Source organism: Chiloscyllium plagiosum, unplaced genomic scaffold, assembly GCF_037043375.1.
Source record: "Chiloscyllium plagiosum isolate Xiang-an unplaced genomic scaffold, Cpla_swu_hap1 HiC_scaffold_31, whole genome shotgun sequence".
NCBI classification, from domain to species: domain Eukaryota; kingdom Metazoa; phylum Chordata; class Chondrichthyes; order Orectolobiformes; family Hemiscylliidae; genus Chiloscyllium; species Chiloscyllium plagiosum.
In genome coordinates, this window is record NW_028270169.1 from 40,208,983 (window position 1) to 40,221,516 (window position 12,534).

Consider the following 12,534-nt stretch of genomic DNA (forward strand, 5'->3'; position numbering starts at 1 on the left):
AATACACTGACAGGGATTAAAGATTGACTAGTGTGCAGAAAATACAGTAGGAATAAACAGGTCATTCTCACATTGTCAAGCTGTGACTAATGGGTAAGGCAGTGATCAGTACTTGAGCCCATCTGTTTTGAATATATTGCAATAATTTGGATGTGGAGACGAAATGTAATATTTCCAAGTTTGCTGATTACACAAAGGTAAGTGGTAACAAGAAGTTCAATCTGGTTAAATGCAAGGTATTGCATTTAGGTATAACAAACAAGGGTAGGGTTTATACAATTAATGGTAGAGCCCTGGGTATTGTTGTAGAACAGAGGGACCTAGGAGTGCAGATACGTAATTCTTTAAAGTTTACATCACATATAGACAGAGTGGTGGGGGAGATCCAAGATAGTGGTGATCTGATAGGTCTGCTGTGTTGGGCTCTGCATCGGCTATGTAACTTAATAGGGAACTTAACTGATATTTCCTAAAATCTGGGAAATCCAATCAGCCTGTGGAAGCTGTAGCTTCTTCAGCTTAATGAGGAGCCGTCTATGAGTCTAGATAAAGGAACCCAACCAGTTATATAATTTACGTAGTGCCAGCCTCGGCAGCATCAACGGAAGCATTCTCATAGGGTATAGGAGACGGACATTCATTTTAATTAGTGCTATTCTACCTAACCAGGAAATTGGAAGGTCTCCCCATCGCTGGAGGTCCTGCCTTATCCTTTCCAGTAAAGTTAGCCTTGTATAACTGACCAAATATTGGGGCAATAAAAATGCCTAAATATAAGAAACCCTCCAGGGACCACTGAAAGGGAAAGTGGAATCCATCCAATAAGTAGGATATACTAGCAAGGCCAAGCATTGGCATAGCCTCCGATTTTGCGAAATTAATTTTATAGCCTGAAAATGCACTAAATGTATTAATAACTTGGATTAAGCAAGGCACAGACATCAGAGGATTACTGAGAAATAGAAGAACATCATCTGCATAAAGAGTAATTTTATGTTTACCTGTACCAATCCTCGGGGCCGTTATAGTAGGGTCAGTCCGTAAAACTTCTGCTAGTGGCTCAATTATTAGCATAAATAGCAATGGCGAGAGAGGACATCCCTGATGGCAGCCCATACCCACACTGAAGCTATCCTAGCCTAATCCATTGGTAATCACAACTGCTTTGGGATCACTATACAGACCCATTTGGTAAACACCTTTCCAATGCCAAACCTTTCCAATGTGTAAAACAAGTATGACCATTCAACCCTGTCGAATGCCTTTTCCATGTCTAATGAAACTACTACTCCTGGTATCTTTCCCTGATGTCAGGCTTGAATCACATTCAAACCCCTTCTAACATTATTGGATGATCTACGGCCCTTAATAAACCCTGTCTGATCCTCCTTTATGATATGTGGCAATACCCTTTCTAGCCTCAACGCTAACGTTTTAGATAGGATTTTAAAATCTACATTTAGCAAGGATATTGGTCTGTATGACGCGCAATCTTCTGGGTCCTTTCCTTTTTTGAGGATAAGAGAGATATTCGCCTCTTTCAGCGAAGGCGGGAGACAGCCCTGACTGTATGAATAGTTATACATGTCCATAAGTGGACCAGCCAATATTCCTGTAAATTCTTTATAGAATTCAACTTGAAAGCCATCTGGGCCAGGTCCCTTACCGTTCTGAAGTTGCCTGATTGCGTCAAGTATTTCTTGGATTGTTAGGGGAACATTCAAGACCGATACCTGTTCCGGAATTAGGTCCGGAAAGGTCAGGTTTTTAAAAAATGGTCTTATGCCCAAAACATCAATTCTCCTGCTCCTTGGATGCTGCTTGACCTGCTGCACTTTTCCAGCAACACAGTTTTCAGCTCTGAATCCTCCTAGTCCTGTCTTCGCAATTTATATAAATCAGAATAAAATTTTCTAAAGATTGCGTTAATCCTTTTATGATCATGAGTCAGAATACCCGTACTTTCCTTGATAGACGTGATAGTTTGAGGGGCCTTCTTTCTCTTTGTGAGAAATGCTAAGTATCTACCAGGTTTATCACCAAATTCATATAGCCTTTGTTTTGCAAATAATATTTCCCTCTTAGCCGTTTGGGTAAGCGTGGTGTTTCAAGCTGTCCTAAGGACTGTAATCCTTTGTAATTTGATAATAGAAGGTCTGTCAGCGTATGCTGTTTCAGCTGCTTTTAAACAAGCTTCGAGCAGACACTGTTGTTTTCCCTTTAAATTTTTCTGGGTCGCTGAGTATGAGATGATCAAACCTCGCGCATAAGCTTTAATGGTCTCCCACATCATTGATGGATTGCTAACTGTACCTGAATTAATTTCTAAAAAAATTTTAAATTCTTGAGAGAAATACTTTACAAATTTACTATCTTTCATTAGGAAAGGGTCCATACGCCAATGCCGAGGGGATGTCTCATTGTTCCTCGCCTTGATTTCCATATATACAGCAACATGATCAGAAATTGCTATACTGCCTATTTTACAGGATGATATGGAATTTTTAAAAATCGAGGGGGCAAAAAACATATCAATTCTGGTATGATATTTATGTGGATTGGAGTAAAAAAAAATCTGTCTTGTGGATGAAGGCATCTCCATACATCTACTAGTCCTAATTCTTTGTTCAAATCCACCAATTGTCTAGATCTGGGAGATACTCCTGCAGTACTCTTGGGAATCCTATCTCTTTCCGGATCCATAATACAATTAAAATTTCCCCCTATAATTGTATGACATGCACCGAGAGCCATCAATTTTGAGTAGGCTTCCGTTATAAATTTAAAAGGTTGTGCCGGGGGACAATACAAATTTAAGATCCCATATTCCTCTCCATTTATAAGGGCTTTAACCAGAATATATTGTCCAGATTCGTCTTTTATCTAATTTAGGATTTTGAAAGGGAAATTCTTCCAAATAAGAATAACAACTCCCCTGCTTTTTGAGCTGAAAGAAGAAAAAAAGGCCTGATCAAATCCACCCTGCGTAATTTCAAGTGTTCTTTATCCAATAAGTGTGTCTCCTGTAGGAGAGCTATATCAACCCTTTCTTTCTTGAGGGTTTGATAATAGTTTCTTCCTTTTGACTGGTGAATTACTCCCCTTGACATTCCAGGTGCACCACTTTACCAACTGATCAACCATAATCATCTGGGCAAGTCCGAGACCCCTTGGAAGGGGAAACCCTATCCAGAACATCCCGAGCATAGAGCATATAAAATTCACAAAAGTAAAGGCTCTTTAATACACTCACATCAATATAATAAAAAATTATTTCTAAATAAAAAAAATATAAAACGTATTTAAATGGAGATTTTCCCCCTTGTTCCCAGGGGGTATCACTTCCTTTCCAAAAGTCTATCATATCCTCTCCCAACCAGTGCCTCACCCTTGACCCAGGCTCTCCTCGATAGGATGATGAAAATCCAAATATACTACAGAGCTAGAGTTAACAGTGAGCCCCCACCCCCCACCCACACCAACACCTGGATATATTTGGTAATGTTAATATCATGTATAAACATATATAACTATAAAATTACAGCCTCAACAAGTAATAATTAAATATAATAATACAAAATAACAGGGGAAAACAACCCCGCTCTGAAAGATAGAAATAAAATAAGATAAGGTAACCACCTCCCTCCACCAACATTAACTAGACACCCCCCCCCCGCCCCCCCCCCCCCGGCATATATATATATATAAAAAAAGGGGAGAAAATCGTTAAGTAGAGAACAAATAAATAAATCCCTCTCCCCACCCCCAATGATAATATTAAACAGTAAGGTAAAAAAAGGGATTAATATAAAAAAAAGGTGGGGGTGTAAACCGGAGTGGAGGGAGAGCAAAACAACATCAATTTATTCTTACAATTTATCTAAGAGAGTCCAAAAATTCCTTGGCCTTTTCCAGCAATCCGAAGTTATACACAGACCCTTCATGGTTAAAGCGTAGCGTAGCTGGGTAGCGCAAGGAGTACTGAATATTTAAGTCCCTTAAACACTTCTTCGCTTCATCAAACGCCTTCCTCTTTTGGACCAGAGCTGGGGAAAAGTCCTGGAATAACATAATCTTGGATCCTTTATAAATCATGGTTTGGGGATCTTTCCCAAGATTTCTGAAAGCTTCTAAGAGTATCTGCCTCTCTTTATAGCTCTGCAGCAGGAACAGGACCGGGCGGGGGTGCTGGTTCAAGCTGGGCCCGCATATTGCAACCTGGTAGGCTCATTCCACCCTTACCTGGCATGATCCAACCTCCAGATTTAAAGCTGTGGAAGCCACTGCTCGACAAACGCTGTAAGTTGGCCTTCCTCTTCCCGTTTGGGAAGGCCCAGCAAACGAATACTTTTTCGACGAGCTTGATTCTCAAGGTCATCAATGTGATTCTCTAAGATCCGAACTCGCTGTTCGAGAGTTTGGACCCGATCCACGGCCGAGTCTGCAATGGTCTCGGAGGTCGCGGCCTTTAGCTCCACCCCTCCGACTTGGGCTCAATTTCCTAGATGTCTCGGTCATGCTTTTGTAGCGCAGCTGAGAGTGAGTCCCATCGGCTCCGGGACTCTTCGATGAAGGCGTCAACCTTCGCATCGAGTTTAGAGATTATTTCCATGAGGCTCGTCACTGTAGGTAAGTCCCCCAGGACGGCTGCGGACACCTCTGCTGCAGCTGGAGAGGGTGGGGGAGGGATTCCTGCCTGCTGAGAACTGAGGGCTCCCTTCCCTTTAGTCATTTTTACTGGAGATTAAATTGTTTAAATTCAGTACTATGCAACTAATTACATTAAGTAAAATGATTTGGTGAGTGTGGTGGAGGCGGGTGACCCACTTTGCCCAAGTCTTGGGAGGAGCACTATAGACTCAGACTTGCTGGATCGCCACCATCTTGGATCCCCAGGTACTTTATTGTTAATGTTTTTGTAATATAAGATTGGTATATTACCTTTTGTATTTTTATAATTTTGTAAAAAATAAAAACCTTTTTCAATAAAAAAAAAGTGGTTAAAAAGGAGTTTGCACGCTTGCCTTCACTGCTGGGCCCTTTGAGTATAGGAGTTGGGACGTTATGTTGAGGCTGTAGAGGACATTGGTGAGGCCTCTTCTGGAATAATGTGTCCAGTTGTGGTCACCCAGTTATAGAAAGGATATTATCAAGCTGAAGAGGGTTCAAAAGAGATCTACCAGAATAGAGCAGGGTATGGAAGATTTGAATTATAAAGAAAGGCTGGATAGTCTGGGACCTTTTTCACTGGAGCATAAGAGGTTGAGAACTGTCTTGATAAAAGTTTGTAAAACAATGAAAGGTTTAGATAGAGTTGATGGTAGTTGTCTTTTTCCTAAGATGTGGAATTTCAAGACCAGAGGCTACAATTTTAAGGTGAGAGGAAAGAGATTTTAAAAAGACATAAGAGGCAATTTTTTTGCACACAGGGTGGATTACATGTGGAATGAACATTCTGAAGAAGTTGTGGATGCAGTTTTATTACATTTCAAAGGTATTTGGATAGATACATGAAATAAAAGAGACATAAAAGAGACCTAAGGGGCAACTTTTTCACACAGAGGGTGGTACGTGTATGGAATGAGCTGCCAGAGGATGTGGTGGAGGCTGGTACAATTGCAACATTTAAGAGGCATTTGGATGGGTATATGAATAGGAAGGGTTTGGAGGGATATGGGCCAGGTGCTGGCAGGTGGGACTAAATTGGGTTGGAATATCTGGTCAGCATGGACGGGTTGGATCGAAGGGTCTGTTTCCATGCTGTACATCTCTCTGACTCTAATAGAAAAGGTTTGGTGGGATATGGGCCAGGAGCAGGTAGGTGGGACTAGTTTAGTTTGGGATTATATTTGGCATGGACTGGTTGGATCGAAGGTTCTGTTCCTTGCTGTATGGCTGTATGTGCTGTGAAAAAGTTGCAAAGCAGCTTCAGAGGAATTTAGATATACAGAGTGAGAGAGAAAAAAAACACGGAAGATGGAATAATAATGTGGAAAATATGAGATTAATTTTGAAAGGACGAACAGATATGCAGGATGTTACTGAAATGGTAAGATATTGGAACATAAGATGTAGAAAGGGACCTTGGTGTACCTGTCAATAAGTCGCCAAATGCTACCAAGTAGGTGCAGCAGGCAATTACAAAGATTAATGCCGTATTAGCCTTTATCACAAGGGGATTTGAGTACAGAAGGAATGAAGTATTTCTTCAATAGTACAGAACCTTGGGTAGACCACCTTGGGTGGACCATATTATGTGCAGTTCTGGACCCTTTTCCTTAAGAAGGATTTTAGTGCCATTGAGCAGATGCAACAAATGTTCACCGGACTTGTTCCTTGAGAGGCTGCACTTACCTATGAAGGGAGATTGGAGAAAAAGGACCTGTATTATCAAATGTGAGAAGTGGCCACATTGAAACATACAAAATGTATAAGGTTTGATAAGGTAGATGCTGTAAGCTGTTTTGCTTGGTGAGTATAGATCCAGGGGGGACAATTTCAAAATGAAGGGAATCACTTAAGATAGAATTAAGGAAAAACTTCTATTTTACTCAGAGGCTTGTAAATCTTTGGAATTCTCTGATAGCTCAGTCATTGAGTATGTTTGAAAATTGACAGATTTTTAAATGCTAATTAGAACGCCTTTTTAATCACCCTGTATTTTTTCTATTGAAAAAGGTTTTCAATTTTTACAAAATCATAAAAATAAAAAAAGGTGGTATAATAATATTATATTACAAAAACATTAACAATAAACTACCTACTATTCTACTAAACAAACCAAAACTATCTCAAAGGTACGGAAAAATCTTTCCACATTATAATTCAATAAATAATTGAACTTATCAAATTAGTTTAAATTAGCTTAACTTATACTAAACTAACCTAACTTAGCCTAGATTAAGTCAAACTAGATAAAATCAACTTACGTTAGCTTAACTGAAACCAAATTATATTAGACATGGGAATAATATGAGAAAGGGCATTGATCGATCATAATCAAACAGAACAGTACAACGGGCTCAATGGGCTGCCTGGCCTATTCCTGTTTCTAATAATTGCTCCACCATTGGTAGGTGCCTCATCAGTTGCCTATACTAGTAACTATAGGCCGGTGAGTCTCACTTCTGTTGTGGGCAAAGTCTTAGAGAGAATTGTAAGGGATAGGATTTATGCACATCTGGATAGGAATAATGTGATCAAGGATAGTCAGCATGGTTTTGTGAAGGGCAGGTCGTGCCTCACAAACCTTATTGAATTCTTTGAAAAGGTGACGAAGGAGGTTGATGAGGGGAAAGCGGTAGATGTGGTATATATGGATTTTAGTAAGGCGTTTGATAAGGTTCCCCATGGTAGGCTACTGCAGAAAATACGGAGTTATGGCATTGAGGGTGAGTTGGAGGTTTGGATTAGGAATTGGCTGGATGGAAGAAGACAGAGGGTAGTAGTTGATGGCAAAGTTTCTTCATGGAGTGCCGTCACTAGCGGTGTTCCGCAAGGATCTGTTTTGGGACCATTGCTGTTTGTCATTTTTATAAATGACCAGGAAGAGGGGTTAGAAGGTTGGGTGAGCAAGTTTGCGGATGATACGAAAGTCGGAGGAGTTGTTGACAGTGAGGAAGGATGTGGCAGGTTACAGCAGGATATAGAGAAGCTGCAGAGCTGGGCAGAAAGGTGGCAAATGGAATTCAATGTAGCTAAGTGTGAGGTGATTCACTTTGGGAAGAATAACAAAAAGATGGGGTACTGGGCTAATGGTCAGATACTTGGTAGTGTGGATGAGCAGAGGGATCTTGGTGTCCATGTACACAGATCTCTGAAAGTTGCCACCCAGGTAAATAGTGCAGTGAGGAAGGCATATGGCGTACTGGCTTTTATTGGTAGAGGAATTGAGTTCCGGAGTCCTGAGGTCATGATGCAGTTGTATAAGACTCTGGTGCGGCCGCATCTGGAATATTGTGTGCAGTTTTGGTCGCCATACTATAGGAAGGATGTGGAGGCACTGGAACGGGTGCAGAGGAGGTTTACCAGGATGTTGCCTGGTATGGAAGGAAGATCGTATGAGGAAAGACTGAGACACTTGGGGTTGTTTTCATTAGAGAAAAGAAGGTTTAGGGGTGACTTGATTGAGGAGTACAAGATGATTAGGGGGTTAGATAGGGTTGACAGTGTGAACCTTTTCCCGTGTATGGAGTCGGGTATTACAAGGGGGCATAGCTTTAAATTAAGGGGGGGTAGATATAGGACTGAAGTTAGGGGTAGGTTCTTCACTCAGCGAGTCGTAAGTTCATGGAATGCCCTGCCAGTAGCAGTGGTGGACTCTCCCTCTTTATGGGCATTTAAGCGGGCATTGGATAGGTATATGGAGGATAGTGGGTTAGTATAGGTTAGGTGGGCTTGGATCGGCGCAACATCGAGGGCCAAAGGGCCTGTACTGCGCTGTATTCTTCTATGTTCTATGTCTCAAGCTCTGGAACACTGGCTGAAATCTTCCATTGTTGGTCGAAATCCTTATTTCTAACCCAGACCAGTCTAAAGAATGCACAGTTACTTACCTGTGATTTTTACAGATGCAGAAAATCCTTGTTGAAGCATGCCCCCTTTTCATGGCACGAGCTGACACATTCTAGTACCTAGAGAGTTACGTACCATGGAGCCTGTTTGGGAAGCTATGAAGAGAAGAATGGTAAGTGGATGAGAAGATAGGATGACATGATTGTGTCAGCATGACGGTTGTGTCAAATTGGATGGGTTGGGTCAGGAGCAAAGGAGTAATTGGCTTGAAGGCGGAGAGATGGAGTTAGTTGAGAGGTTATCGGGGGGGGGAGGTAAAATTGAGTTTTCAGAGGGTGCAGGGAGTCAATGAGGTGTCTGTTTAGTTGAAGTTACTCAGGAGTTAGATATGTTTTTCCTCTAACACTTCCTGCCTAACTATCCAGGTGAGTCCAATCTGCTTAAAGTCACTGGCCCAGATTTACTGATTAGGGTCAGGAATCCTATATGTGATCTTGATCAGTCAAAAACATATTTACATTTTGATCAGATCTGGCCTCAAATTTCCCAGACAGTAAAATATATAAAATATAAAATAGCAAAGGCCAATCCAGGATTGATTGCAGTCAGTAGCTGTGTAGATCAGTATGGAAAATGTGCTCCCTTTTTCAACAACAAGAGCTATAATCTGCACTTTAAATGTCCTGCACCTTTGAGAGCTACTGTAAAAAACTAGGTATGTAGATGTGGGAATGGATTGGCATATGGCTGAGAGAATAGGGTGCCATGTGGATGATAGGGTGGTAGATAAGTGCTTCAGGATAGGATGAGGGGGTCAGGTTGTGCAGGTTTCGGATGAAGGAGAAATACTTTTGAGGGAGTGGTCAGTAGTGAGTTGGAGATTCAGTTTAGTAGTTATCCAGCAACTAGAGCAGGTTTTCTTGAGTAGCTATTAAACTTAAATGAATCTGACTCTAAGGCAATTTTTCAAGATTCAAATAATTGCTCAAGGAAATTCCAATTTCCTGTGCAATTCCAGAGTCAGATATTTGGGATATCTTTCTGATCCCTACATGCAACTCCAGTCTGCACTGCAGAAATGTCTATCAGGACTTATGGACCATTGACTGGTAAATCAAAGTTGAAGATGTTTCAGAGAGTTCCAGGTGAAAGGTAATTGACCATTAATCAACATAGAACAGTACAGCACAGTACAGCCTTTCGGCCCTCGATGTTGTGCCAGACTTTCATTCTACTCTAAGATCAGACTAACCTACATACCCTTCATTGTACTATCTTCCAAGACTCTCTTAAATGTCCCTAATGTATCTGACTCTACTACCACTGCTAGCATTTCATGCACCCACCACTCTCTAAGTAAAAAACGTGCCTCTGACATTTCCCCTAAACTTCCTCCAACTACCTTAAAATTATGCCCCCTTGTGACAGACATTCACTCTACCTGTGCCTCTCAATATCTTATACACCTCTATCAAGTCACCTCCCATCCTTCACTTCAATGAGAAAAGCCCTAGCTCCCTCAATCTTTCTTCATAAGACATGTTCTCCAGTCCAGGCAGCATCTTGGTAGATCTCCGCTGCACCCTTCCAAATCTTTCCCATGATGAGGTGACCAGAACTGAACATAATATTCTAGGGCTCTATAGAGCTGCAGCATGACCTCACGGCTTTTAAACTCAATCCCCTGCGAATGAAAGCCAACCCACCATATGTTTTCTTAACAACCCTATCAACTTGGGTGGCAACTTTGAATGATCTATGGACATGGACCCCAAGATCCCACTGTTCCTCCACACTGCCAAGAATCCTGCCTTTAACCCTGTATTCTGCATTCAAATTCAACCTTCCAAAGTGAATGACTTCACACTTTTCCAGGTTGAACTCCATCTGCCACTTATCAGCCCAGTTCTGCATTCCATTGCAACCTACAACAGACCTCCACACTACCCACAGTTCCACCAACCTTCGTGTGATCGGGAAACTTACTAATGCACCCTTCCACTTCTTCATCCAAGTTATTTATAAAAATCACAAATAACAGAAGTCCCAGAACCAATCCCTGTGGAACGTCACTGGTCACTGAACTCTAGGCTGAATACTTTCCTTCTACTACCATCCTCTGGCTTCTTTGGGCCAGCTAATTCTGTATCCAGACAGCCAGATTTCCCTGTATCCTAAGCCTCCTTACTTTCTGAATGAGCCTACCATAGGGAACCTTATCAAACCTTTCCTGATGAAGGGCTTTTGCCCGAAACGTCGATTTTGCCTGTCCTCGGATGCTGCCTGAATTGCTGTGCTCTTCCAGCACCACTGATCCAGAACCTTATCAAACGCCTTGCTGAAATCCATGTACATCACATCCACTGCTCTACCTTCATCAATGTGTTTTGTCACATCCTCAAAGATTTCAGTAAAACTTGGGAGGCGTGACTTGCCCCTCACAAAGCCACGCTGACTATCTCTAATCAAGCTATGGTTTTCCAAGTAATCATAAATCCTATCTCTCAGAATCATTTCCAATACTTTGCCCACCGCTGATGTAAGACTGACTAGTCTGTAATTCCCAGGATTATCCCTATTCCCTTTCTTGAACAAGGGAATAACTTTTGCTACCCTCCAATCATCTGGCACTACTCCAATGGACAGTGAGGATGCAAAGATCATAGCTAAAGGTTCAGCAATCTCTTCCCTTACTTCCTGTTATAACCTAGTGTATATCCCTCTGGCCCAGGGGATTTATCTATCGTTATGTTTTTTAAGAATTTACAGCACATCCTCCTTCCTAACATCAACCTGTTCTAGCTATCAGTATGTTTCATGCTGTCCTTAGAAATGTCAAGGTCCCCCTCAGTAGTAAATACTGAAGCAAAGTATTCATTTAGGACCTGTGGTTAGCATTGCTGCCTCACAGCGCCAGAGACCCAGATTCAATTCCTGCCTCAGGCGACTGACTGTGTGGAGTTTGCACATTCTCCCCGCGTCGCGTGGGTTTCCTCCGGGTGCTCCGGTTTCCTCCCACAGTCCAAAAATGTGCAGGTTAGGTGAATTGGCCATGCTAAATTGCCCGTAGTGTTAGGTGAAGGGATAAATGTGGGGAATGGGTCTGGGTGGGTTGCGGACTTGTTGGGCTGAAGGGCGTGTTTCCACACTGTATCAAATCTAAATCTAAACCTTCCCTACTTTCTCTGACTCCAGGCGCAAGTTCCCTCCACTATCCCTAATCAGTCCTACCCTCATTCTGGTCATCCTCTTGTTCCTCACATAAATGTAAAATGCCTTAGCATTTTCCTTAATCCTACCCGCTAAAGCTTTTTCACACCCCCTTCTAGTTCTCCTAAATCCATTGTTCAGTTCCTTCCTGGCTACTTTATAACCCTCTAAAGCCTTGTCTGAAATTGCCTCCTCAACCTTAAGTTACCTTTTTCCTCTTGACTAGATGTTCCACATCTGTTGTCACCCACGGTTCTTTCAATCTACCATCCCTTCCTTGCCTCAGTGGGACAAACCTGTCCAGCACTGTCAGCAAGTTCTTCCTAAACAACCTACACATTTCTGTCATGCTTTCCCCTGAGAACATCTTTTCCCAATTTAGGAACCCAAGTTCCTGCTTAATAGCATTGTAACTCCCCCCTCCTTCAATTAAATACTTTCCCATACCTTCTGCTCCTATCTCTCTCCATGAGTATAGTAAAGGTCAGTAAAGAGTTGTGATCACTAGCACTGAAAATGCTCTCCCACCAAAACCTGGCATGGTTCGTTGCCGAGTACAAATCCAATATGGCCTCCCCTCTAGTCGCCCTCTCTACATAATGCATCAGGAACCCTTCCTGGACACACCTGGCGAAAACTGCGCCAACCAAAATATTTGAATTAAGCAGGATCCAATTAATATTAGGGAAGTTAAAGTCACCTATGACAATAACCTTTCCAAAATCTGCGTTCCAATCTGCTCCTCTGTGTCTCTGTTGCTATTAAGGGACCTGTAGAAAATTCCCAATAAAGTGGCTGCTCCTTTCCTGT